Source organism: Loxodonta africana, chromosome 6 (genome assembly GCF_030014295.1).
Source record: "Loxodonta africana isolate mLoxAfr1 chromosome 6, mLoxAfr1.hap2, whole genome shotgun sequence".
NCBI classification, from domain to species: domain Eukaryota; kingdom Metazoa; phylum Chordata; class Mammalia; order Proboscidea; family Elephantidae; genus Loxodonta; species Loxodonta africana.
This window is the reverse complement of record NC_087347.1, coordinates 63,049,076-63,074,617: the sequence shown is the minus strand read 5'-3', so window position 1 is coordinate 63,074,617 and position 25,542 is coordinate 63,049,076.

Below are 25,542 nucleotides of genomic sequence, written 5' to 3'. Positions count from 1 at the left end.
TGAATAAATGGTAGAGAAATGGTGGCCTGAGAACTTCTTTGTTGCTTGGTGTGATGGGCTTGTTCAGTATTGGAGTATTTGGTCCCACCATAGTTTGATGCTATCGTGGCTTTTAAAGAGAAAGGCTTTTGGGGCTAGCCAGAATTTAAGTGTCTAGAAACAGTACCTTAGGCATATAACTATTCTTCTCCCTCCTGGGACCTTTGTTTTTGTTTCAATCTTCAGTCTCCTTGGCCATTAGAGAACAGGTTTTCGGGAAACAATAACCTCATACTTTATAAGTTTGAAGAGGTGCTCAAAACAAGGAGTTGATATCATAGCATCATTTTCTTTCCAACCATGCCTACACTGTAACAAGGCTTAATTAATTTCTGGAAAATAAAAACAGTGTTAGTATTAACTAAGTATTCGCTGAGCTACCAATGCAGTAATAGACTGTCCAATTGGTTTATAATCTTGGGAAGATGCTCTGACTCCTTTACAAACACCTGTTCTAATTTCTAGACATTTGAGTTCATTGTAATAGGATAATACTGATGGACATTGAAAGCAAGCCAACCTGGAAAAGGTCTGGTGCTTCCACAAAGGTAGCAGTGTAACTCTCACCAATTATTTCAGCCATATTTTAAAATTAGTAATCACGAGACTGAGTAATAATAACAAAGGAAGCGTGTTGTATACTGTCCCAATTTCTAAATATCATACAATTTTAAAAAAGCAAGTTTTTATCACTATTTCATCCTTCCTTCTAGCATTTTTGTTTCTTAAGGTAGCAAAGAGTAAACAAGTAAAAATTCATTATTTTATTATCTCATATAAGGAAGCCTTTTCTATTTCTTAAGTTGTGCTTAGGATTTCTTAACTTGTGCTTAGGATGTGGTAGATAGTCTCAAAGATGATTGTCCAACAATTCCTCTACTTTCTGTATATACATTCAACTTCTCCTGTTAAGACGTGGAATCTATGACCTGTCCCCCACCTAGTTAATCTGGGCTGCCTTTGTGATTGGCTTTGACAGATAGAATACAGCAGACAAAAGTGATGCTGAGCCAGTTCTGGACCTGCTTTTAAAAAGACTTAAATTTTGCTTTTGCTTTCTTGGAATCCAGCTACCATGATGTCAGGAAGCCCAAGCCATCCTGTTAGAGAGAATAGCCGTCAAGAATGAGCCACCATTTGGGGAGAGAGGCCACATGGAGAAGAACTAAGGCACCTAGCCACAATTAGCACCAAGACCCCAGTCATATATGAGTGAGTTCTTGGATCTTCCAGCTCAGCTAAGATGCCAGGTAAATGCAGCTGCATGAGTAACCCTAGTCAAAACCATACAGAGCAGAAGACCCACCCAGTAAACCCACAGAGTTGTGAGAAATAATGAATTGCTGTCGTTTTAAACCATTAAGTTTTAGGGTGGCTTGCTAGATTTCAATAGATACCTGATACAATGGACTTTGGGAGACCAGAGGATTGTGTTTTTTCCTTTCATTTTGGACTTTGAAGTTTTTTGGTCAATTTTCATAAACTTAAGAAAGTGTTTTTTCACTATCGAAGAAGAATAAATTGGGAGGACTTACACTACCTGACCTCAGAACCTACTATACAGCTATGGTAGTCAAAACAGCCTGGTACTGGTACAATGACAGATACATTGACCAACAGAACAGAATTGAGAACCCAGATGTAAATCCATCCGCCTATGGTCACCTGATCTTCGACAAGGGCCCAAAGTCCATCAGATGGGGAAAAGACAGTCTTTTAAACAAAAGGTGCTGGCAAAACTGGATGTCCATCTGCAAAAAAATGAAACAGGACCCATACCTTACACCATATAAAAAAACTAACTCAAAATGGATCGAAGATTTAAATATAAAGTCAAAAACTATGAAGTTCATAGAAGAAAAAGTAGGATCAATGCTACAGGCCCTAATACTTGGCACCAACAGGATATGAATCACAACCAACAACACATAAGCTCCAGAGGATAAGCTAGATAACTGGGATCTTCTAAAAATTAAACACTTATGCTCATCCAAAGAGTTCACCAAAAGAGTAAAAAGAGAACTTATAGACTGGGAAAAAAATTTTGGCTATTACAAATCAGACAAAGGTCTAATCTCTAAAATCTACAAGAAAGTCCAACACCTCTACAACAAAAAGACAAATAATCCAATTAAAAAATGAGCAAAGGAAATGAACAGACACTTCACCAAAGAAGACATTCAAGTGGCCAGCAGATACATGAGGAAATGCTCACAATTTCTAGCTATCAGAGAAATGCAAATCAACACCACAATGAGATACCATCTTACCCCTGGCATTACTGGCAAGAATGAAAAAATAGGAAATAAATGTTGGAGAGGCTGCAGGGAGATCGGAACTCCTATGCACTGCTGGTGGGAATGCAACATGATACAACCATTTTGGAAAATTTGATATGGCACTTCCTTAAAAAAGAAATAGAAATACCATATGATCCAGTAGTCTTACTCCTAAGAATATATCCTAGAGAAATAAGTGTTGTCACACGAAAAGATACATGTACACCCATTCTCGTTGCAGCATTGTTCACAATAGCAAAAAGATGGAAACAGCTTAGATGCTCATCAACAGATGAATGGCTAAACAAACTGTGGTATATACACATGATGGAGTATTATGCAACGCTAAAGAACAATGAATTTGTGAAGCATCTCATAACATGGATACATCTGGAGGACATTATGCTGAGTGAAATATGTCAATCACAAAAGGACAGATATTGTATAAGACCACTCTTGTAAAAACTCATGAAAAGGTTTACATACAAAAAGAAACAATATTTGATGGTTATGAGGGAGGGAAGGGTTGGGGATGGAAAAACACTTAACAGACAATAGATAAGTGGTAACTTTTGTGAAGGGTAAGACAGTACACAATACTGGGGAAGCCAGCACAACCTGTACAAGGCAAGGCCATGGGAGCTCCATAGACACATCCAAACTCCCTGAGGGACTGAATTGCTGGGCTGAGGGCTATGGGGACCATGATCTCAGGGAACATCTAGTTCAATTGGCATAACAGAGTTTATAAAGAAAATGTTCTACATTCTACTTTGATGAGTAACATCTGGGGTCTTAAAAGCCTGTGAGCAGCCATCTAGGATACTCCACTAGTCTCATCCCTTTGGGAGCAAGAAAGAATGAAGAAAACTAAAGACATGAGAGAAAGATTAGGCCAAAGGACTAATGGACCGCATCTACCACAGCCTCCACCAGACCGAGTCTAGTAAAACTAGATGGTACCTGGCTACGACCACTGACTGCTCTGGCAGGGATCACAATAGAGGGTCCCAGACAGAGCTGGAGAAAAATGTAGAACAAAATTCTAACTCAAAAAGAAAGACTAGACTTGCTGGCCTGACAGAAACTGGACAAACCCTGAGAATATGGCCCCTGGACACGCTTTCAGCTCAGTAATGAGGGCACTCCTAAGGTTCACCCTTCAGCCAAAGATTGAACAGTCCCATGGGAAAAAAAACAAGACTATAAGGAACACTCCAGCCCTAGGTCAGGGACTGGAAGGTAGAAGGGAACAGGAAGGCTGGTAATAGGGCACCCATGGTTGAGAAGGGAGAATGTTGACATGTTGTGGGGTTGTTAACGAATGTTATACAACAATGTGTGTACTAAGTGTTTGATGACAAACTAGTTTGTTCTGTAAACCTTCATCTAAAGTTCAATTAAACAAAAAATGAAGAAGAAGAAAAAAAAAAAAAGAAAGTAGCTTTTTCCAAGTTCCTTGCTGGTATAGGCATTTAATTTCTTTTATTTGGGCAGTGGGGAAATACATATACAGAAGTACTAGAAAGGTAGCCAGCGATTGCTGATAAGTTGAAAAATGGCAAAACTTGTAGAAGCCCTACATGACCCGTGCTTACAAGATGGCTTAGAGAGAGAGATGCCCATGGTGATAGAGAGAAGTAAGTCCAGGAATATAATTCTTTCTGAGGGCAGGGATAGGTATAACTGACTGCTGTAATGACACATTAAAACCTCAGTGAATTTTGGTAGAATGCAATCTAAAGACAGCAACACCTTATTCACTTTATGTCAGTGATAGATGTGTAGAGGGCAGGTGTTCACTTGGTAGGTTGGGCTATAAATTATGAAGTTATTTTTCAAAAAAAGGAATAGTGATATATTTTAAATAGTTTGATGTGTATTTCTGAGCTGTTTTCAAGAATTCTTACCTTTTTATAAACTCATTTCACCTCTGCATTTGAAACAGATGGTTTATTCTTGAACTGCAAGACTGAATATATTAACCTTTCATGTAAATGCACTTAATCATTGAGCGGTTGGTTACTCCTACATTTTTCTGTATGACCTTCATGATAAAGGACCAATTTTTTATTTTTATTTTTCATGCTTACTAGGAATTTTTATTTGAGATTTACCAGACCATCCCATTTGGATGCTTTGAAATGTGAAAGTCAGAAACAAATTGGCATTGCTAAGGCACTCTAGATGAAAGGGTTGCCACCACTATATAATCTCAAGTTGTAATAAAGCAATTTGAGTTATTTTCTGCGTGGGTTGACAAGTGAGCTTTTTGTGGGCTACAGTTGGTAAAACAAAGACTTATTCAAGCTGTGAAATACATTCAAGAGTAAACAGCAATAAATGACAAGAGGCCTTGTCAGATATGTTCTTGACTGTTGTACAGGTTTCTGATTATAGATAAAAAAGGCCCGTTTGAAATGTTGGAATGATGGGTCTTCCATAGTGGGAATGGGTTGATTTGGCTGCAAAAGAGAACAGATGGAAAACTTTATCTTGAACTAGAATGCAATCAGTCAGTTTCTCCGTATCTTTTAAACATCATATGTTCTTAATAGTTTTTTTAAAGTTCAGTTTTTTTTCTTCTGGTTTTATAGAATTCTTTTTAACTTTTACATGACTACAATATTCTGGTTCTGGCCTACTCTTGAAATTACATTTGAACCCACCTGGAACTGTAAAACATCAGAAAATGTATGAATTAGTTTTTGAGTTATGTTAAGATATTCAGCCCTATGTAAAAACGGAGTTGATGCCGTTCAGTGAAGTTTAATAAAGCAGTGACCAAATTCTGCCAAATGTCAAAAGCTTCATCCATTATTGTTATTCCGTAAATACTCTCAAAGAGAGAAAAGTGGGGTAGCATTACATACTTCTATTAGATTTTTATAGAGGGAAATAAATAAATGTGTTGGGATTAAAGTGCTTTACAGGGAGGTGGGGTAAAATGCCTCGGGGTTGACTGTTCAATATAAAAGTGGAAGGTGAATGAGGGATTAGGTAAAAGGGAAAGCATCTTTACAGTTTGTTTTTTTTTTATGTCAAGAAAATGAGCTATAATCCTAGCTGTACAAATCTCATATTTTCATTATTACATTCAAAACCTGTTTATATAAAGAACTCAAGGACATTTATTTCAACTAAAACTTTCTTTAAATGTGCATTAAAAAAAATGCATTCCTTCTGAAATAGTATTGTAATTTTAACCTTAGCAATTTTGTGTCACATAGTTTTCACATTATAGGGCTGAAGTTGGAGAGATTTTCTGACAACTGATTTGCATTTAGTGTTCTTTGGCCTATTTGTTTGGGCTAAAAATAACTGTTTGAGGTGACCTCATTTTAACTGTGTAAGGTGCCAGTTACATTGCATGTGTGGGTCTTCATCTTCATTTAGGCTTTAGAGAGTTCATGTTGATGATTACAGAATTTGATTCTGGTTTTATTTGTTATTATTTTATTGCCTGTCATAACGTGGATTTAGCAGTTTAAGAAAGAACCATCAATAAAAGTTGCTTGCTTTAGTGATTTGATTTCATCTATCAGAGAGAATTATTGATGTTTGTGGACAGAAACTGCTTAGATTTTTCTTCCTGACCAAATGAGTATGAGGTGGCATTCATTGCTCTAATGGATAAATGACCTAGTGCCCATTAGTATTATTCATCTGTTTGTTCACTCAGTATGTGTGAACTTTATTTCTTTCAATACAATATCTGGAATAGTAGTAAATTTGCATTACACTACCTGAAGCATGTAAAGTTTATTCTGCTCATATGCCGTTTAAAAATGAGTTATTTAAAATATTAAATCAATTTGAGTAAAAACTAATTTAAGATGTATGATAAACCAGTATTTTCCTTCCTGTTTATGATTTAATTGGAAGATTTCAAAATACACTCTAATCATTAAACTATCTTCACTCTTAAAGCTTGCATTAATGAATTCCTCAATCGAGATTTTTAGAACTATTAGAATTTTTAGCATCTAGATCAGTTAAAAATTTTGGATGATCATGAAATTTTTCAAATTCTCATTTACTCAGATCATGGATAGGCAAATATGCCCATGTGGTTTGGAATATATTGATATATGGTAATAGGATGTAAAATTAACATACAAAAATCAATCACATATGTTGTTTAGATGATACAATGAAAGAAAAAAACCTATCTGAGGTGGCATGAAAGATAAAATAAAAATAAACTTAACAAGAAATATGAAAGAATTATATGAGAAAAACTTAAAATACAAACAAATGAATGACATTCTTAGTTCTTAGATAGGAAAACTTTACATTATTGAGATGTCAATTTTCTCCATGTTAATACAGATTCCAATAACAGTAGCAATAATTTCTTTTTCCCTGAAGTTAGACAATTTGATTCTTTATTTGAATCAGAAAAATCATGAAAAAAGAGCTAGGAAAGCCCTAAAAAGGACAGTTACTCTACAGAGGTTAAAACATACTATAAAGCCTCTATAATTAAACCAGTGTAATATTAGTGCATATTTAGATAGATAGTCTGATGGGACAGAATAGAAATTCCAAAAATAGAATGAAAAGCATATTAAAATTTTGTATCAATAAAGATGGGATCTAAAACTCTTGTGGGAAAGATAGACTTTTAAAATAAATGGTGCTGAGATAACTGGTCATTTCAAAAAAGATGAAACTGGGTCTATGTTTTACATAAAACAAGATTAAACTGCAAATGAATCTGAAATTTTAAGTGTGAAAAATCAAAACACTCAAGTACCAGAAATAAATATGAGTGAATTCCTTTATAATCTGGGTATGGGAAAGCCTTTCTGTTTGTCACTGAAAATTCAGAAGTAATAAAAAGAAAAAATAATAAATTAGAAAATAATAAAACTTTTGCATGGGAAAAAAATCAATAAAGTAAAAAGACCAATGACAAAGTGGGGGAAAATATATAAAACTTATGTAACACACAAATTTCTTAAAATTTGAAGAGGTTGTAAACAATGAGGGGAAAAAAAAGACTGAAACCTGATAGAAACAAAAGATATAAACAAAATCCACAGAAAAAGATATATAGTGACTTAAATATATGAAAAGATTAGAAATACATTTATTACCTTTCAGATTGGCAAAAACTTAAAAGCTTGACAGTGTACTCTGTTGGCAAGCCCATAGGGAGACAAGCACGCTCATGCATTGCTGGTGGGAGGGCAAAATTATACAACCCCTGTGGAGGGGAATTTGGTGATATCTTGCAAAATTATATATGTATTTACCTGTTAACCCTTTTTAGGGATTTACTCTGAAGGTACATCTATACAAATGGGAACTAACTAATGTGGAGGGTTATTGATGCAGCATTCTTTGAAATAGTAAAATATGGGAAATAACCTAAATGCTCAACTATCAAAAATTGGTTGAATATGATACATCACCCAACTGGAAACTATGCAGTCATGAAAGTCTCTATGAACTTATAGGTAGTAATTCCTGAAATTTATTCTTCCATGAAAAAAAAAGATGTACAAAAGATTATGTAGAGTTGGGGTAGGTTGAGGTAGAGTTGTGTGATTCTCTCCTCATGAGTGTGGAATGGACTTAATGACTTGCTTCTCACAAATAGATCTTGGCAAAGTGATGGGATATCATTTCAATGATTAGGTTACAAAAGTCTGTGACTTCCATTTTGGTGGTACTTTTTTCTCTTAGGATCTTCTCATGTACTTGTTCTGACAGAGAGGACCACCTGGATGGCCTCCAGTAAACAACCATCATGGAAGTGAGGCCTTCCCTTAGTCCTGTAGCATGCGAGTAACTGAACCCTACCAGTAACCACTTAGTGAGCTTGGGCATGGACCCTGTCTCCGTTGAACCTGGAGATGACAGCTTGATTAAATCCAGAAAAAAAAAAAAAGTTGGCATTGTTATTGGAATCCTGTTGAATTTTTATATTAACTTGGTGAGAATTGACATCTCTGTAATGTGTTGTTCTATCTAAGAACTAAGAATGCTATTTCATTTGTTCAAATATTTAAAGTTTTTCTGATATAATTCTTTCATATTTCTTGTTGAGTTTATTTTTATTGAGAGACCGTGAGTCAAATCCATAATTGAGGTTTAATGAGAAACCCTGAAGGAGAAGGTCCACCCAGTTAAGCTGTGGCATAATTTCTGACCCACGGAAACTGTGAGATATTAAATGAGTGGTTTTTAAGATGCTAAGTTTTGCAGTAATTGGTTATGCAGCAGCATGGAAACTATGTATATAGCCAATACAGTTGTGCATGTCTTTTCTATAATGAAGAAGGGAAAGTAAATAATACATACTTATTTTTATAAAAATATTAGCAAAAAAAAAAGCAAAAAAATCAAGGTCTGAGTATTTGAAAAATCATTGTAAAGTGCATCCAAATCTTGGGACCTGACTGGCCCCTGAGCAACTTCAGTATGAAAAATTTTTAGTATACAAGTGTGCAAATGCATTTTTAGCATAGGCATAACCTCCTCATAATGGGTTTTCATATAGATTTACTGGAAATTATAAATTCTAATTCATGATAAAACTTGAAATACATACATGTTTCTGGCAAGATTTTGTGCTCTTTGGAAATGAGAGTGGTACGGAACCAGGCAGTGTTCCGTGATGTTGTACATAGGGTTGCTATGAGTTGGAACCAACTTGACGGCACCTAACAACAACATCTTGAAACTTAAATTCCTATTAAATGTAATCTATTTGGGTTTTTTTTTTTATTTGGGGTTTAGGTAGCCAGTGAAAATAGATACACATATCCATGTACTTATAAATGTATATATATATATTAAGTGCAAGATGTATGAACTCCAAAGAGAAGGAGGGAAGGTACAATTGACACTTATTGGTTAAGGTACCATTTTCCATGGCTCGTCTGGCTCTCTTATCCACAAAGACTTGTAAAAGTCAGTGCATGGGCAGGCTAGGGATGATTTAAAACAGTGATCTCAGCTTCCTCAATGCCTGAGGGAAGTGCACTATAGAGGTGATCCAAGCTCAGTTAACTTAAGTCCAGGCCATAAGGAAAGGACATTTCAGAGTACAGTGAAATGCGGGTATGAAACACTGAATAAAATAACCTACCGGTTTTAGTTCTGACAAATTGGAAATTTTGCCTCACCTGTTTTCCTATTGGTTAGATAAAATATTCATTTGATGGAATTTTTCTAGAAGAATGTGATGAAGAAAGGAGAGTAATTCTATGCCCCCGGAAACCCCCAGCTAAATTCTCTAGCATAAGCCTAACCCAAGTTGAGTGCTTCTCAACTGGAACTCAACTGAAAGATAATACTCTTTCTTATAAGTACAAGAGACAATCATACTTTAAAATTTGACATGATGAAAATTAGATCTGAGACTGACTACTGTTCTCCTCGGGAGTTTTCTTAATGTAGGTTGTTGACTCTGTGACCTTTTTTTTTTCTTTTTTTTGTAGTTTCTGTTAGTAACTCAGGGTATAAATACATGGGAGTGAAACAATTGGTGAAAATATATAGAGAAACAGCATTCTCCAAACAAGAAGAAATAAAGAGAAAATGGCCAGGATAAAATGGATATTGCCTCTTGTGTGGCTAGAGGCCCAGGCCCATGGTCAGTTATCTTTGGTTGTTTGGAAGAAGAGAAGGAGGAAAAATGATCATTAAGAAAGAAGGAATGAAATATGTCTAAAAATTTTGATGAGTTAGCCAAGGAAATTAAATCCGTGGCAGCGCGGGCAGGAAGCACAGATGCTGAAATTGTAGCCCTTGAAAAAGAGGAAACAGAACATAAGGATTTTGCTACATGTGTGATTAAACCTCATGGGTCCATGAAGAGGAAAATTGAGATGCCGGAGAAACAAATGATGCTGTAAAAACTGAAGTGCACTGACTGAGGCAGAAGGTGAAGATCCCTGAGGGAGATAAGGTTGTTTTAATGATTTCTACTTGGAGCTAACTACGAAGATAAGCTGGAACTTCCCACACTGACGAATGTAACAACCAACCTATTGTTAAAACCACACATAGCCAATATTCTAGTCACTGTTACCTATTGATTCTTGACAGGAAAAGCAAGTCAGCAAATTCTTTCCTTTAAAATACTTCTACTGTTTTGGTACTTGCTGGGCATAATAGTAAGATTTTTGTTTTTACTGATTGATACTTTTCTACTCTTTTTATTCCTGCATTTATCTGGACTTTTTCAGATGTCTTCCTATTTTAGAGCTTAGCTGTACAAACTCAAACTTTAGCCTGACACATTATTTTAAAAGAGTTGGTAATAATTGAGTGTGTGTACGTATATGTATTTTTATTATGCATATGTACATATATATAAACTAAAAATAACTATTAACCAAATCATGTTCAGAGCTTGAGAAGTCAGAATTGCAACAGATACTGGAATCAGATACCAGCATTGCTTATTATGTTTTGATCTTTTAAAGTTGAGAAAAAAATATCCTGTGTCTGTCTCTCTCACACACACACTTTTAAAAAAGGACATCACTTAACAAAAAAAAGGGTTTCAATACTACGTGTTCAAGTGCACTTACCTAACTCTCTCACAAATCACCTTCCAGTGCTGGCCATTCTAGTGAAGAAAGTAGGAATTTACGCAGGTGGTAGATATTCAAGGCTGTGAGTCTACCCACTTAGTGATGATTTTGTCCGTTCTTAGGTTGAGTAGTGGGGCTACAGAAAAATAAAAATGATGGCCATTTGTTTGGTTATTATTTAACTAATTAATCTATTTACTGAATATCTCTTATGTGTCAGACATTGTGCTAGGCACTTACATCGGTGACTCAAACACACGTTCCCTGCCCATGTGAAGCACTAGAACAGCGCTATCTAATAGAACTTTCTGTGATGAAAAAGTTTTTCTGTGCTGCTCAGTGCTATAGCCGCTAGTCAGTCACATGTGGCTTTTGAGCACTTGACATGTGGATAGTGTGACTGAGGTACTGTATTTAAAATTTTATTGAATTTTAATTAATTAAAAAAATTAAATAGCCACTTGTGACTGGTAGCTACCTTTTTGGACAATAAAGCTCTAGAACGTGAGGCAATTTGTTTCTATTCGTAGATTTATACTTACAGAAAGGGGTCCGTTTTTCGTGGTACTGTCTTCATGTGGGGATCCTTATTGTAGTAGATCTCTGAGTCATAATTAGCTTGATGGCAACTTTTTTATTTTTTTAACAGTAGATAGAGACCCTCCTAGGTACTCTAATTTTACTTTTACTAGAATTCTTTCTATCCCATTCTGCCTCTGAATCTAGTCTGGTGAGGAACTAATATAGTAAATGAGTTCAAGTCACTATAAACACAGTATATGTTGATTTTTTTTTGCCAAACTACACAATTGAACTGATTTTTTTTGGCAGGTTATAATTCTTGATTTAGCACATAGGTTAAATCAGTTTCCAGAAATGGCTTTGAGAGTCACTGTTTTCTTTATGTGTATGTGTTTTTTAAATACAACACTCACTAATGGGCTATCTTAAAATGTGAGAACATTTGTTATTTTGGGCTATTAAGCATATGGAGTGTTTGCATTTTCAGAAAAGAATGAATTGATGGAAAATAAGATTCTGTTATTCACTGGTGCTGCAGTTTTACAACATAATGTGTCATAGGCTGATTACAGTTGAGTCTTTCAGCAGGATTACACATGATCAAAGCCTTTGGATTCAGATTTATTTGGCTTAAATGATTTGAAAATAATATCACTGTTTAAATTATTCTATCTTCTTTCTGTTCAGGTAATGCTGCTAATGGTGTGCTAAAGTGTGGCTGTCCATCTCTGATCATATCTAATTATAGATACAGTCATCCAATACTTAAAATCTCAGAAGTTGGCCATGGATTAAAATTATTAGCAGGATTAACAATTTTACCTTACAAATATTAATATTTAAGAACCCTATTTTTTTCCCCTTTTTGAAATTCTTTTGCAGTGGGCTGAAGATAAGCATGTTGATATGGGATTCCTCTGCTTAATTTTTCTCAGATGAGAAAAGGGATCCATTTTCTTATCAACTTATTTTCACCATCTCAAAGAACAGAGATGTATTTTAATTCTTTCAACATATTGGCCTCTAGTCCATGGCATTGATCTTAATTGTGGCCAATAAATATATAGTAATTAAAGTGATAAGATAATGATAAAAAAATGGTCACCATAGAAAGCAGAGAATGTTATACATGTCTGGCTGTGCATCTCTATCTAAAACCCTTTTATTGGTCTGTTTTGATATTCGTATGCCATCGGAGAGATTCAGAAAACTAGACTTTTGATCTTCAGTGTGATGTTAACGCCTCTGTAGGAATTTCTGTGTCTGGTCTCTTTCAGAACGTTTCAGCTGAGCAGCATCCCTTTGGAACAGATGAGGGTGGACGTCCCAAGGAAAAATGAAATAGAATGACATGAACAAGGAGAAGAGCTCTGAGAGGGAGTGGGAGGAAATCAGAAACAGCCTTCTCCTAGTTCAAATTTTGCCTGCCTACTCTTGATGATGAAAAAGTATGATATGAATAAGAGACTGTCAACCGAGCTCAATATTATTTTCCCCCAGAATTAGTTACTTGGGTGATTCGCTATTTGCAGCTTAACTGGAACTTTGTGCAAAATTCTTTGTAATCCCTAAAACACATTCTAACTCGTTGCTGTCGAGTCAATTGCAACTCACAGGGTCCCTACAGAACAGAGTAGAACTGCCCCATAGGATTTCCAAGAAGTGCCAGGTGGATTTGAACTATCGACCTTTTGGTTAGCAGCTGAGGTCTTAACTACTACGCCACCAGGGTTTACTGTAATCCCTAAGTGTATATGTATTTAAAAAATCTTATGGAACAACCAAAAAAAAAATAAGGGATATCTTTCCTCAATAAAAAAAACAAATACATAAGTATGTAAATATATGCATAGGTATCAAGTAAATAAAATATGGTTTAATATATAATTATATATTCCTTCTTATATGCTTTCATGAAATTTAATTATTGAGATTAAAAAGCAACTTTCTAGTTTCTTCTTTGTGGATGCAGGTACTTAGAGAAAAAAAATATTAGCTTCTTCCATTCCACTAATTTACTACCTCATAATATTCTGAGTTAATATTTCACAGTTTCCTTGCTTACATGGCTTTGTTTTTCTTAAATCACATTATGCTTATTTGAGTAATATGAAAATTATTGGGTTACTGTTTAGCCTTTATTCATTCTTGTTTTCTATAGTTGTTTTTTAAAACAAGGATTTTATGCACTTATTTTAAACTCCTGGTAAAACCAATCCTTCCAGTAACTCAGATCACAGAGAAGAGTGTAGGGAGTTTCAAAAACTCATATAGGATAACATGGCACCACAGTGGCGGGAAAGCAGACATTTGGGAAGACTCCAGCTTATATTCTGGCTCCCCTTCCTAATAGCTTTGTGAGTTTGCACAGTCACTTAAAAATCCTCAAGTTGTACCGTCATATAAATTAGAGATAAAATATCATCCATTTCTTCTGCACTAACAAAGATTACATATGAAAATACTTTGAAACTAGAAGCATTGTACAAATGTCAAGCGTTACTATGACTGTAGGAGTGAAATAATATTTTTAAATAGTTATTTTAAGGCCATGTATTTTGTGAAAAATAAGAGAAGATGCTGAATTCTCAACTTACAAAACAGATTGGCGTTTTGTGAACTGCCATGGGGTCTTTAGGAAAACCTTAGAAGGAAGGTTAGAGAAGTTCTTTTTATGGCTACATAGTCTCATGACCATAACCTCCTATCATTTAATAACAATACAAATAATAAGTAGAATCACTGTATGAGATTTATATTAATTATCTTATTAAATGAAATACTGGGATACTCAGTAGGCAAATTAAGAATGAGTTTATGGAGTCACTGATGTCAAGGGATACAAAAAAGTAAAAACTTTTTTTTGGAAATAATTATATTTGATATTTCAGAAAAAAGTACTGAAGGATTTTTCCCCAGGAAAGTAACAGAAGGTTTTGAGTTCCTTGAATTTATTTTACTGTTAATACTGTTTTCTCTTTCATTTTATGTTGGGAACAGGATAATATTTTCAGCAGTTAAAAATAAAACCGTTGCCGTCAAGTTGATTCCAACTCATTGTTGAACTGCCACATAGGGTTTCTCCAAGGAGTGCCTGGTGGATTCAAACTGCCTACCTTTTGGTTAGCAGTGGTAGCTCTTAACCACTACCCACCAGAGTTTCCAGTTTAGCAGTTATGGGCCTCAAAATTCTTAATCTGTCCCTGTGTTTAACCTTCAAAAAGCTGTATATGGTAGGCAGTATTATTACTATTAATTTTAACAGCTTTCTGAAGTATAATTTATATACCATAAAATGTATTGATTGTAAGCATATGGTTCAATATTTTTAGTAAATTTATACAGTTGTACAACATCCCACAGTGTTTCAGAGTGTCTCCATCAACCTAAAAAGTTCTCTTCCTGCCAGTTTGTAGTCAATCCCTGTTCCCAACTCCAGCCTCCAGTAACCGCCGATCTGCTTTCTGTCTCTATAGAGCCTCCTTGTCTAGAAATTTAAGTGGAGTCACATAATATGTAGTCTTTTGTGTCTGGCTTCTCTCAGTGTAATGGTTTTGAGTCTTATCCATGTTGTAGCGTGTATCAAGAGTGTCCCTCTATACTGCTGAATCATTGTTCATTGTATGGATATACAATATTGTGTTTATCTACTTACCAGTTAGTGTACATTTGGATTGTTTCCCAGTAATGTTGCTGTGAACATTTGTGTACAATTCTTTGTTTGAACAAAACATTTATTTCTATTGAGCAGATACTAAGAGTAGAAATGCTGAGTTGAATGGTAGGTATGTTTAACTTTTTAAGAAATTACCAAATTGGTTTTCAAAATGGTTGCATCATTTTACATTTTCACCAGAAATGTATGAGAGGCCCAATTTTTTTTCACATCCTTGCCCATAGTGAATATGGTCTGCTTTTGGATCATAACCATTTGAGTGAGAATATATGGTTATCTAATTATGGTTTTAATTTGCATCTCCCTAATGACTGATGATGTTGAACATCTTTTCTTGTGCTTATTAGCTATTTGTATATCTTCTTTGGTGAAATGTCTATTCAGATCTTTTGCCCATTTTTAAATTGTGTTGTTTTTCTTCTTATTATTGAGTTATGAGAGTTCTTTATATATTCTGGATGTTGTTGTTGTGGGTGTCATTGAGTCAATTCTGAGTCATAGTGACCCTATAGGACAGAGTAGAACTGACCTATAGGGTTTCCTAGTCTGTAATCTTATGGGAGCAGATTGCCAGGTCTTTTCTCCTGTGGAACTCACTGGTGGGTTCAAACTGTCGATTTTTTGGTTAGCAACCGAGTGTAACCATTACATCACCAGGGCTCCTTATATTCTGGATAAAAGTCCTTTATTAGATATATGATTTGCAAATATATCCTCCTAGTTTGTGGCTCATGCTTTCATTTTCTTAATGGTGTCTTTTGGAGAGCAAAATTTTTAATTTTGATGAAGTCTATTTTATCAGTTTTTATGTGGGTTATGTTTTGGTGACATATAAAAGAAATCTTTGCCAAACCCAGATCACAAAGGTTTCTCTTATGCTTTCTTTTCAAAATATTATTTTTAGCAGGTAACCCAGCCCAGTGCCGTCGAGTCTATTCCGACTCATTAAAAAAAAAAAAAATTTTTTTAACAGGTAGGGGCCTCAAAAATTCTTAATCTGACTCTGCATTTAACTTTCAAAAAATGGTATATGGTAGGCAGTATTATTATTTTTAATTTTAACAACTTTCTGAGGTATAATTTATATTCCATAAAATTTATCGACTGTAAGCTTACAGTTCAATATTTTTAGTAAACTTATACAGTTGTTAAGTTTTTGAGTTAATTTTTATGTATGATGTGAGGTAAGTTTCTAATTTCTCTTGCCATGTAGGTAGGGAATTTTTCCATCACCATTTGCTAAAATGAGTATCCTTTTCATTTTTGAATTGCCTTGGAACTTTAGTTGAAAACCAAGTGACTATAAATTTAGGGGTTTATTTCTGGACTCTATTATGTTTCATTGATCTGTATGTTTATCCTTATGCCAAAACCATAGTGTCTTGATTATTGTATAGGAAGTGTTGGAATCAGGTAATTTGAGTTCAAATCTTAGTTTTTTCAAGTTGTTTTGGCTATTCTATTAATCATATTTACCCATATGTACAAATAGACTCATGAGTAGTTGAGGTGGTAGTTAGCAAATACGGAATTTTTTTCTAGATTTCAAATTCCCTGGGTTATATCTGACCTCCATAGCCCTCAGAAAACTGGCAATGTGACATTTAGAAAGTATTCAAGGTAAGAACAGAACCTCAGATTTAAAAGGTATTTTGGCTAATAGAAAAGATTGGATTAGGCTGGACATTAATATACCAAATAAAGACTGAGTTCTTTCTATGACATGGGATGATTATATATGACTTCTCCCTCATAGAATTTTATGGCTTTAACGGAAAGATAAGTATACAAAATTAATATAATTCAAGGTAGATTGTGATTTATCATGCTGTAAAGATAACTATTAAAATATAAGCTCCATGAGTACTCTATGGGGCAGTTCTACTCTGTCCTATAGGTTCGCTATGAGTCGGAATCGACTCGACGGCACTGGGTTTTGGGTATGAGTACTCAGAACCCCGTTTTGTCTGTTTTATCCACGAGTTTATCCTAAGTGTTGAGAAGAATGTCTGGATATATTAATCACTCAATAAATATTTGTTAAATGAATATTGAGAATGAGAATATTAAAAAAGAGATTGACTTAAATTTAGCTGAAGGGAACAAGAAAGGCTTGGTATGAGGATTGGCATGTAAGTTGAGTCTTGAACAATTGGTAAAAAATAAATATGTAGAACTAAGTGAAATATGCAACTATTTGGACATTTTTATCAGTTATTTAAATTACTTATTCTATCATATTATTGATGATGTTGGCTAACAACATTGACAATTTTATCACTTCACCTTTGATTCAGAATCCGAATATAATACTCAGTTACAGGCAAAGTAGTCTTTTTCTGGAGCAGAGGGAGGGGAGTTCCCACCCCTGCTTCACCAGTACAAACACTGCAGAATTGCAGCATCTAGGAAGAATGTGAAATACAGGAAACACTCCAGTTATGAACAGAGAACATTTTGCATCAACTAAAGTTATCAGTGCTGTTGTATATCTTCTTTGCAATCTACATTTTTATGATTCGATAAAAAATATAAATCTGCTTCTGAAAGTATTGACTTTTTCTCTGCTACCCCAAATGAAGCTGCCTTCTATAAAGCAGAAGCTTAATAAATGACTGTTGAATTGAGTGAACGCGTGGATAAACACAGTTGTCAGATGTGGCCCTGAAGAGGTGAAATGTTTAATTTAGTATGTATATTCACTTTCCATTTTGTTAATAAGAAACTACAGACTGGAGCTGCAAGATAACCTTTACTAATGAGACTGACATTGCATGCACAAACAACTGAACCCTCTTTTCCAGGCTTGTAAAGTGTTTCCATTTTACAACCAAATTTGATTTGTCCTGCCAAATTTGTATTGCTCTGCTCATTATCATCAATAGCAGTTTCTTTCTTTTTTACCCATTAACATTTAGATCATGGAGTAAATTGTAACTTTTAGCCAAAGATTTTTTATTTGTAAAGTAATAATACTAGTGATAATTGCTGTCAGTAAATGAGAAGTTTAGAGCCTGTAAAGCTGAGGGCCAGCCCCTGAGTCATGATAATTTTAGCAAGGCCCTGCCAGTTCACTCAGGAAACTTCTTGTTAGCCTTCCTTGGAGCCATCTTTTGAAATTACTGCATCTGCTGTGAGCCTGATGCCTTTCACATTTATCCTATACTTACCCACAAGTTCATGGTATTATTTGAGACAATGTGTGTGAAAAACACACCAAATAAATGCTTTTTATTATTATTATAGCATCATGGCCAGAGCTAATCATCTTTCAGGGTCAATGCCATTTCCCAGACTAGGACCAGATTAATGAAGATAGCCCATACACTTGGTGGTTAAATTGGGACAAAGCCCAATTATGCTGACTTCTAGGCCACAGTCTCTGGATTCAAGGGAACACAAACAACTCATTGCTACAAATGTCATGTTTATCAGCTCTGAGCTTATAATTTGTGGGCTGTTACTAGCACAGTTCTACCTGCACTTGGAAGAAGATGGTGGAGACCACCATGTTTGTTTCATAAATAGGTCCAGAGTTCTGGCCTGCTAATTACAAAAGCACAGTCAACTTCTTCCATGGTGGAATTTAGACTTTAACTTGAATCTAATCTTCAGGCCAGACCAATTCATTAAAAGCAAAAGGTATAGATGGATAATGTTTTAAAAAAAAAGTTATAATTCTTCCTTCTCTGTATAGGTAATCCTTCAGTTGCACTGAATAGCTTCTTATGTGCTTAAAAAAAACCTGTATATAAATTGTGTATTATGTAACAGACAGGCTTAGTGTTTACCCAAGAGGAATGGCATAACAGACAAATCATATATAATGTATGTCTCTCATTTTCCTAAATGACAAATGATTAACATTTTTCTGGGTGTACTTATGCACCTGGAAAAACATTCTTTTAAGAAGAAGTATCAGTTAGTAGAAACATATTAGAAAAAGGAAAAATGATGTTTTAAAACCCATTTTCTTTCTTACTTAAATGGTAATTAAGAAAAACCTTTCATCCAAATCTTAGGGAGCTGGGGAATCCCCATCAAAGGAAACTAAGTATAAGGAATTGAATTCAACTTTTATGTGTCTAAAACTTTGTTATTCAAGAAGTGAAAACAGATGGTTGATATGACTTAAGCAGAAAAAATGAATTTTGGATACAACATTCAACAACTTTAAAATGATTATAATTTTTTACATTGTTTCATTTGTGCTTTCAAAAGAAAAAATGAGAAATGCAATTAATATGGTTTAACTCTGCAGGATAAATATTATTGTTTAATGATGTATAAAACAACTCTATTCTAACAACATCATGCTGGGTACAGAAATGAAAAAAAAGCTAATTTATGTTTGTGTAAGTATGCATTTAGGACAATCAGTTTTTTATTTTGAGCACAAGGACTCATTTAACTTTGTCACCTATAAAGGGAATAGCTTAGGATGCATTATACATGTCACATATTCCTGAAAACTCTAAATGTCATGGAGAAAAAATGTAAGGCATAAGGACTGATATCTAAATGTATCCATTTGCAGATGGACCATTTCCTTTGCCCACCTCACTAATTCTACTAATGCAAAGGATATGTCATAATAAATAATGATGCGGTTGGCACTGCTGATCAAACATCTACAATGGCCAAAACACATTCAGAACTTTGTCTCTCTGCACCTATTCTACATAATCATGGCATTCGGAATTAAATTCTGACTCCTGGGCCAGGCAATGAACGTTTTCACAAATCTCACTGTATCTCCAGTCTAATCCCCTACTCTGCTCTTCATAACGCTAGCAGACAGTGAACCCATGGTTTTCTGTGTTTCCAACACTTACTAAGGCTTTCATTCCTCTGAGCTTTTCTTTAACTTGCATCTTTCATCTGGAATGCTCTCCCTATACAATTTTGCTTGTCTGAGTTACACTTCTTTTGGACATTTTATCTGCTTCTATTTTCCGAGTCAAAAATAATCTACTACACGTTTCTCGTAGCATCTACTTGTAGTTGTTTTTGATCATGTCCTGTTTCTTCCTGTTAGATTGTAAATTCCATGAAGACATAGAGTTTGCATTAATTATTCTTGTGTTTTCCATTCACTTTGGAAAGTATTTAGCCTATTATCCCATTGCTGTCAAGTCGATTCCGACTGATAGCGAACCTATAAGATGGAGTAGAACTGCCCCATACAGTTTCCAAGGAGCGACTGGTGGATTTGAACTGCCGACCTTTTGGTTAGCAACTGAGCCCTTAACCACTGTGCCACCAGGGCTCCTTGCCTATTATAGACTCCCAGTAAATATTTGTTAAAAAAATGCATAGTGTTCCATTGGTAACACACAAGAGTGAGTAGCAAACTCTTGGTGAATTCCTTCCTCTATTTAACTTGATGACTTCTAGGCCTTGAATGCATCCTTAGCTTGAATCCTTCCACATCTTGAAAGCTCCCATATCTTAAAAAAAAAAAAAAAGAAAGATGTAATTTATTAATTTAAAAAGCTGAACTGGTTCAAAGAGGCAAAAAGAAACATCTAAACACAACAGATGAGAAGATAGAGGATAGATGCCTTATTGCAAATTTTGAAAACTTTGGTAAAGCATGGTTAATGGTCACTTGCCTCCTGGGACTTTGTAGGTGAGATATGTTGTAATGATAATAATGATGGTGTTAGGCAGCTTAAGATGCTTTTGAGGTGTTTGTTTAGTCTTTTAGAGCAGTTGTGGATGTCATTGTTCTTGCCTAGATGATCCTTTGGGTTGGAAACAATGCAGTTTTCATTCAGGAACAGAGTTATCACCGACAGACAGGTAAACAACTTTAAATAATTTGTGTGTTTTAAGGTTCACCTTTAGCCTTAGGGAAGTAATGCAATATGGTGGTTAAAAAGGGGACTAGACTTCCTAGGTTCAAAGCTGTTTATGATCTTAAGAAAGGTAAATAACCTACCTTATTCTTATTTCACTACAGGTAAATGATTGTAGCAATCGTACCTATCATGGGATGTTGCATGGTTTAAATAAGATAGCACATGTAAAGTATAAAGTGTTTGTTACTACTATTGTTTCTGTACTCTTTTCTATGATTCAGTGGAAGGGTACAGCTCTAAATAATAACATTTACTAGACTTGGAAAAGTCTACAATTCCCACTGTAATTTGTAATGCAAGTTTCTACTTTCCTTTGTTAAAGGACTTTGTCAAAGGAAGAGAACTTCCTTAAGAACTCCAGACTAATCCCAAAATATGTATTACATGAGAAATGGAGCAACTTAATTGCTTTGGAGTCTGCTTATTAGAATACCTGACATGCATATTTTTTGGTTTTTATTAAACTGTAAACTATAACAATCAGTGTGTTTAGATACAAGCAACAGAACTGACCTTGGCTTAATGCAGAATAATCTTTTTTTTTTTTTTTTAAAGGATATTGGGAGATTCACAAAATCACTAAGAGGGCTAGTAAATAACCTCAAGGCCTCAAAAGCAAAGCCAAGCTTGTGTGTGTGTGTGTGTGTGTGTGTGTGTGTGTGTGAAAGTATACACAGTGAAACATACACAAAGTTAAGCTTTTACGAAAATACCCCAAACCATACAGCAAGCAGCCTGAGGAGAAAATGACCTACTGGTCATCATGAGCACCAGGAACTGGATGCTGAAGCTTAATTTCTGGGACCTCGACCACCCTGTGTTAGGATCTCCACGTTTCCAACTATTGTTGAATTTCCTGTTTCTCCTTTCAGTTCTCTCAGATTTTGCTTCATACATTTTGGGGTCGTGTTATGTGAATATGCATTTATAATTATTCTGTCTTCTTGAAGAATTGACACCATTATAAAATGTTTTTCTTTGTCTCTGTTTATAGTTTTTGTCTTAAATTCTATTTTGTCTGATATTAAGCGTGGCTACTCCAGATCTCTTATCGTTGCTGTTTGTGTGATATATCTTTTTCCAACCTTTTATTTTTACTTTCAACCTATTTGTATTTTTGAATCTTTGACTCCTCAAGAGCATTTTTTTAAACATGTGTTTATATAATTTGGGCTTAGGACAAATTCCAGATACTTAAGTTTTTTTTTTTTTAAATAATTTTCACCAGTTATGTTTGTTTTACTAGGGAGTGAGTCCATGGAGCCATTCTGGAAGTGGAATTCCCCCTGTTCATTAGCTGGCATTGTGCTTGCCAAAAATTAGGCATCTGACAAATATTTATTGGTTGGTTGGGTTCTCAGTAGGTATTAATTCCTAGGTGTGTCTTTAAGAAGGACATAAGAAGGATTCTAATGTGGGGATCACCTAGCTTTTTGACCCTTATTGAAAGGCCATCATGGCTAGCTGCTATGGAGGAAACTCAGTTGATCTACTAAATTATCTACTAAAGATTTAACCCAACTGCCCTATCTAGTCTTTTACCCCAGTGAACTAGATGGGCTATTGAGTGTTGTGACTCCTTTTAAAAAGTATGGTGAGGAATCTTTTTGCTCCATTTCCCATAGGTTCTTATCCTAAGCTTGGCCTTTAAAGTCTTAAATCTTAACACTCTTTAGAAAGAACCAAAAACCAAAACCAAAACCAAAACCCATTGTAGTCAATTCCAACTCATAGCGACCATGGAGAACAGAGTCAAACTACTCCATAGGGTTCCGAAAGACTGGCTAGTGGATTCAAACTGCCTACCTTTTGGTTAGCAGCTGAGCTCTTATCACTGTGCCTGGAATCTGTAGAATGAACAGTCATAGTAAAATGAATGGAAGGAGACAGCATTTCTCCCCATGGGCCAGAGTAGACTCAGGTTATGCTATTCTTCCCAGTGAACTTCCCAGATGGGAATTGGGACACCAGTTGCATCCTTCTATGGGGCCCTGAGTCTAGTTCAAAGGAAGCAGAACAACTAAAGCATCATCTCTTAGTTTGAGTCTTCCACTCCTCCACACGCATATCTTGAGGCTCATTATGTTTTACCATTAACGTTAATGGATTTAGTGTACAGTGGGAGAGAATAGTCCCCTGACTTTGCAAGCTGAAAGTGATTAGGAATTGAATGTTTAGAAATCATAAAACATCTACCGTCATTCTTTGAAAATTTTCTTAAATTCCCCAAAGATATTCCCTTATGAGCTCTGTTATTTAAAATGAATGATCCTTAGATCTTATAGATGCAGGAAAATAATAAAGTGTCTAATAAACTTTTTTTTCTCATAAGTGTTCAAAGTGTTTTTTTTTTTTCCCCATTTCTGAGTCCCAAGCCTTGAAACAGGTGTTTTCTTCAGTACAAACTCATCTGCTGTTTTCCATCTTAAACTTTATTCTGCACTTTACTTATTGATTATAATTAGAATTTGGCTATAAGTTGACTGAAATAAACTTACCTACTCTGTAGGAGTTTGTTTAACCCAGGAAGGGCAGAACCTTGAGGTAGCTAATGCATAAGAGAGACAGTAAGTGGAGAAACTTGTAGTACATAGGAGAGTTAAGGGTCAAAAAGAATAGGCAGAGCAAGGTTTTATAAATGCTTATTGATAGCAAATGTCAGAGAGCAGTGGAACTGTGAAAAATAACAATAAAGGAAGTAAAAAAAAAAAACCCACAACAATTGCCATCAAGTTGATTCTGACTCATGGTGACCCATGTGTGTTAGAGTAGAACTGTGCTCCATAGGGTTTTTAGTGGTTGATTTTTCAGAAGTAGGTCACCAGATCTTCTGAGGTATCTCTGGGTAATCTTGAACCTCCAGTCTTTCCTTAGCAGCTGAGCATGTTAACTGTTTGTACCAGCCACACCCAGGGACCCCCAGGGAACATCACAGTGATAGAGAAATGTAGGTCGAAGGGGGTTGGAAGGTACAAGGGAATAGGGTGTAATGCTGAGATATGTATATGCAGTTCAGAAATCAGGCTGTGTGTCAGTATAGTATGTTATAGCCTATCATCAAGAATAAATGTGCTACAAGGTTATGTTTAAGGTAGTAGTTCTAATGATTAGAATATATGAAAACATATACTCACAATGTGGTACAAAATTGAAAGCTGTGTTGGTGAGTTTGATCGTGTCTTTAAATATTTTAAAAGCTGTCAAAAGGGTGAAGAATTGGGCTTATTTTTATTCAGTGTGGAGCTAGTGCCAAAGGGAGTGAGGTAGATTTCTTCAGAATTAAAGAGAAATTCCTAACCTAATGTATTAAGAGGGCCTTTGAGGAAGGCAGACTGGGGCAAATTCCAACTGTGATACTTACTTGCTTTGCAACCATGGTCAATTTAATTGATTTGTAGTTGCTGGATTTATAAAATGGAATAATAGTTGCCTTATATGGCCGTCGTGTGATCTCAATGAAACAGCATATGTGAAGTGTCTGGCACAGAGTCCCTCCATGATAACGGGATTTCTCAAGACCACCTCAAATAAAGTACACTGAGAAGGGATCTTGTTTGAATGTTGCTCCTCCCAGATCTCCTTTTCATATTTACCCTTCAATATTTGGCTTAGATATCAAACTATATTGCTTTCCCAGTCACAGTCTGCACTTCCCTAATCTATACAAAAATTGATTACTTAAAATCTTAGATTGATAGTTTGCAAGCTACATGAGGAAAGGGTGAAGATCTTTCTTAGAGTCTGTGGCATTCCCAGAATCTAGCACAGTGCCTGGCACTTAATAAGTTCTCAACAAATTTTAGAAAGAATTGATGAATGTGGAACCTGTCCATCCCAGCCAGGCTTCCCTAATCTTTCCTCCCTTGTCTCACATGATGCGACCATTCTTTTAGTCCTCTGTTGTAACTCTTTACATCTCTTTAGTACACCTAACTTGTATTTGGGGCATTAAGTGCTTTTAACATTTATTTATGTACATTTCTTAGAGTTGGGCCTTCCTATTATTCCCATGCCATTCTTCCAACCTATGTAGGTCCTTATTTTATATCTGGAAGACTGAAAGAGCCACCCAGATGCTAACTTGCCTCCAGCATTAGTCCATTTATCAGCAATAATCTATGCCATTCATAGCTGCTAGTAAAAGTTTCCTCAAGTACAATTTTGTCATGTATGTAATTAAAAATGTCTGTTCTCTATAATATTCTGTAATGAACCAGTCTCCTCACTGAATAATACTATCAAAAGGAAGACAATGTTTTAATTGTGATGAGTAGAAATAGAATGGGTTAATTCAATGAATCCAGAAAAGACACTTGCAAAAATAGGTAAGCTAAGGACTAGGAGATGTCAGAAGGTTTATTTTCTTACTACCACAAAAGGTGAGCCAAGCAAGAGCAGCTATAGAAATTCCATGAAACAGAGAGGATTCAGCAGATAGTGATTTTTTGCTGATGCCACTCCCAATTGTTTGGTTGATTGGGGTGGGGGTGGGGGGGTCATCTCTTCATGGTCACGTGTGAACGAAGTAAACAGTAATTGGGGGCAGAGCAACAGGAGGGCTCATTAGCACTTTCTGGAAAGTTCCGGGGAAGTGTCAGAAGCTATTT